This window comes from Physeter macrocephalus, chromosome 12, assembly GCF_002837175.3.
Source record: "Physeter macrocephalus isolate SW-GA chromosome 12, ASM283717v5, whole genome shotgun sequence".
NCBI lineage: Eukaryota > Metazoa > Chordata > Mammalia > Artiodactyla > Physeteridae > Physeter > Physeter macrocephalus.
The window spans coordinates 147,623-152,128 of NC_041225.1; the positions used below are offsets into that span (position 1 = coordinate 147,623).

The 4,506-nt window shown below is 39.6% G+C and overlaps 1 long non-coding RNA gene across 1 annotated transcript in view; it reads left to right on the plus strand.

The window, feature by feature from the left end:
- The first annotated feature begins 3,640 nt into the window (after window positions 1–3,640).
- LOC112066510 (uncharacterized) overlaps window positions 3,641–4,506 on the plus strand; it is a 12,987-nt gene continuing 12,121 nt past the window's right edge. Inside the window, exon 1 of the long non-coding RNA XR_008618782.1 lies at window positions 3,641–3,704. This is a non-coding gene — a long non-coding RNA (uncharacterized lncRNA). The remainder of the gene's footprint in view (window positions 3,705–4,506) is intronic.

The window sequence follows — 4,506 nt, forward strand, 5'->3', positions numbered from 1 at the left end:
GTGCTCAAATTTGCCGTTGTCTCCTAAATGTCATAAAAAATTGTTTTTAAGAATTTTGAATTAGATCCAAATAAGGTCCACACTTTGCCGTTGATTGTTAAGTCTCTGAAGTCTTATTTAATCTATAGGTTCTCCCTCCATGTCTCTCTCACCGTTTTTTTCCTCCTTGAATTTTATTTTTAAAGAAACCAGGTAATTTGTCCCATCTAGATTTTGATGATTACATTCCATGTGTTGTTAACATAACCTTCAATCCTTTTATTTCCTGTAAATTGGTCGTTGATCAGAATGAAGCTTGCATGTTTTGTTTTGGCAAGACAGTTTCATTGGTGATGATGTGTTCTTCCATGGAGACATATAATTGTCTCTTTCTGTGATAATAGCAGTCACTGATGATTCATACCTACATCCATTAATTCAGTTGAGGCTTCAAAAAATGGTGAATTCTGTTGTTTTTTTTTTCACTTATTAGCTGGGTATATTTCTAACAGGAGAAGATTCCCCTCATCAACTACTTGGTTGCCCACTTGTAGAGGCATGATTCTCTTCTTCTTCTTTTTTTTTTTTTTTTTTTTGGCGGTACGTGGGCCTCTCACTGTTGTGGCCTCTCCCATTGCGGAGCACAGGCTCTGGACGCGCAGGCTCAGCGGCCACGGCTCACTGGCCTAGCCGCTCCGCGGCACGTGGGATCTTCCCGGACCGGGGCACGAATCCATGTTCCCGGCATCGGCAGGCGGACTCTCAACCACTGCGCCACCAGGGAAGCCCCGGACTTTTATATTTTATGTATGTAACTATATTTCACACAAGTTCTCTGTCCGCTCACAATGTTTATTTCCTACCGTCCTTCATCCTCGCATATCTGATACCAGGGAGCAGTTCTTGGGGATTTCTGAGGTCCCTCAAGAAGCTTGGGATCATCTCCTGCAGCTTTTGTCATGGTCTCTTTATGGCCACAGCAGGATGGTCAGTGTATAGCTGCCCCTTTCATAAACCACAAGGAATAGAATGGGTTGGGTCCGAGTCAGTCCGGGACACATAGAATTTACAGGGCCTGAGGACACAGGCCCTCGTGCCCACACACCCCCTCTGGTACCTCAGCGCAGACCCACCTCCCTCTCCAGCATCCTGGAGGCAGACAGATGTTCGATGGGCAGCCTCTCTGTCCCTCCCCCCGCCCCCCGCCACCGCAAGATGTAGCAGCAGTAGCATCTCCCCCCATCGGACCCTGCCCCCTCCACACAGTGGACTTCCTCCCTCCCCTCAGCCTCCATCAGAAGCCACATGGAATGTGGGCCTTTATTCCTCCAGGTGGGATTGTGATGCTTTTCCCACAGGCAGGAGGACCTGCGATACTCCTGGGACAGAATCCTCTGTGGCCATGAGTGGACAGGTTTGAATAACACTGTTGCCGCTAGGCCCCTTCTGCTTCTACAGTATGTAGTGCCATGTTGCTGGATTCAGAGTCCAGAGAATTCAAGTACGTTCTTCTGTTAGATCCTACCAAATCACCAGGAAGAAAAAGAAAGGTGCACAGAAAAATGTATGTAGGTAGTAGCAGAGTTGTTGGATCATATGGTAGCTCTACGTTTAACCTTTGAGAAACTGCCCAACTGTTTTCTACAGTGTCGTCTTGTTTTTAAACTATTATCACAAATTTTAAACGTATACAAAAGTATACAAAATACTGTGAGTGTTCCTTGTATACCCATGAACTCATCCAGCTTTAATATTTACCAACTGATGGCTGTTACGTTTTATCTATACCCCCACCTGTTTCACTGCATTCCATATTATCTTGAAGCCGCTCCGAGACAACATGTAATTACACCTATACATTTTTGGTATGTATATTTAAAATATAAGACTTTTATTCCTTAATATCATTTTTTAATATTAAATACCCAGTGAGTGCTCAAATTTGCCGTTGTCTCCTAAATGTCATAAAAAATTGTTTTTAAGAATTTTGAATTAGATCCAAATAAGGTCCACACTTTGCCGTTGATTGTTAAGTCTCTGAAGTCTTATTTAATCTATAGGTTCTCCCTCCATGTCTCTCTCACCGTTTTTTTCCTCCTTGAATTTTATTTTTAAAGTAACCAGGTAATTTGTCCCATCTAGATTTTGATGATTACATTCCATGTGTTGTTAACATAACCTTCCATCCTTTTATTTGCTGTAAATTGGTCGTTGATCAGAATGAAGCTTGCATGTTTTGTTTTGGCAAGACAGTTTCATTGGTGATGATGTGTTCTTCCATGGAGACATATAATTGTCTCTTTCTGTGATAATAGCAGTCACTGATGATTCATACCTACATCCATTAATTCAGTTGAGGCTTCAAAAAATGGTGAATTCTGTTGTTTTTTTTTTCACTTATTAGCTGGGTATATTTCTAACAGGAGAAGATTCCCCTCATCAACTACTTGGTTGCCCACTTGTAGAGGCATGATTCTCTTCTTCTTTTTTTTTTTTTTTTTTTTTTGGCGGTACGTGGGCCTCTCACTGTTGTGGCCTCTCCCATTGCGGAGCACAGGCTCTGGACGCGCAGGCTCAGCGGCCACGGCTCACTGGCCTAGCCGCTCCGCGGCATGTGGAATCTTCCCTGACAGGGCCATGAACTCGTGTCCCCTGCATCGGCTGGCGGACTCTCAACCATTGTGCCACCAGGGAAGCCCTCTCCTTTTATTTAACAGTTTTCAAAATAATGAGTTGATTCACAAATATCCTCCAGTGGTGACCAATTTTTAAAAATTTATTTATTCATATCACCGTGGACTCTGTTACAGTTATTATTCTAACTGAGGCCCTATCTTTGGCCAGTTGGAGCTTCTCAGTGACTCCTGAATCCTTTTGTTATGACATCACTTGTTTATAGACTTTTTCAGTGGTCAGAGCTGGGAAATATTTATGTTTGTTTTTAATATAAAATATGTCATAGGTTCATACTGCTACTTTCCATTTAAATTCAGAACTACAGAATTTTCACTTATCCTTTTCTGTCTTCTATTGATAGTCTACTTTCTCCCACCCCGAGAATACCAGTTCTCAACAATGCCTGAAATTTGCTCTATTCCCTAATTCGAATCCAAGTTCTTCTGACTCTATTCTACTATTCTAGTTAAATCACAGCTGCTTTATGGCCCTTGAAATGTAAGATCAAAGATAAATGTAGGTAGAACTGTTTATATCATTTTGAGTTACCTGTGCATTCATTCACATAGATTTGCTTTTCCTTTTGCATGCCTAGTAACTGTCCCTTCTGCAGTTTTAATGAAAATCAAGTGATACTTACTGGTTAAAGCAGCTTTGGAAAAAATGGCTCTCATCAGAATGACTGACATACTAAGTTTAATATACTCTCTTGCTTTATATTCTGCCTTCTCTAATTAACTTTTTATTCTTTCCCTACAAATGAAGTAATACATATTTTCATGGTTTTGCCTTATAGGACTGACCAGTACGAATGGGACAAAAGACATTTTAGGCATGGGAAATAGTTTAATGCAGAATGGATGAGAAATATGCATTAGACTATTCTAAATCAACTGACTTAAGAAACAGGAAACATCTCGAATAAACAACCTAACTTTGCACCTAAAGCAATTAGAGAAAGAAGAACAAAGAAACCCCAAATTTAGATGACACTATTTTTAAATTCCAATGTGCTGTTAATGGGTTTTTGAAAGAAAATAAAGATAATGGTGAGTTGTTTCTGTTTTTTTTTCCTTTACCTGAACTTTGGTATGCATTTTGAGTGGGGTTGAGGATTTTTAACATTTTTAATAGTTCTGACATTAGGCCTGTTATGTTTGGTAACATTAAGGTGGAAATGTCTGATGGTGCTAATGGAGTACGGTGTTTTTTCTGTTTATGGTCACAAACAATTTAGTTTAATTTGGAAAGTGATTTTTGTGAGACATATGAACTGAACTAGCTTACTTATCTCTTTTTTAAAAATTTGAATGGAAAATACATAAAAAAATAAAAATGTTCTTTTGTCCTATTTATTGGTTGAGAGGTAGAAGAAAAGGTTAAGACTCTCAGGTTCTTAGCGTATATAAAAGAGAAAACAAAAAGCAAAGGTTCGGAGTGAGACACATCCCTAGAAGCAAAACAAAACAGAGTGGACCAGAAGTGTGGCTTCCTCATCATATTTGTTTAAGATATTTTTGCTGCTTTTACACTTTGGGTGCAAGTAAGAAAGAACTCTACCACCTCTTATTCTTATCTTCAGACAGGAAGAACTTAAAAGGCTGGTGTTTTCTTGTTTCCGCTTTAAGATCTACTCTGTTGATAGTAGGTCTTAATAGTGTCTGAGTTTTAAGGATCCACTTGCCTTTTTCTAGCATCTAACTATTAGAAAGAACATGGTATTTGCCGTGTTTTAAGACTGAGGAATCTTTTGTCTTTGGAACACCACTGGCCCAGATGAGAAAGTGTTCATTTTGTCCTCTTTCTAAATTTAGCCTGAGGAGTGTGCACTTTATTAAATAAATCTAACAG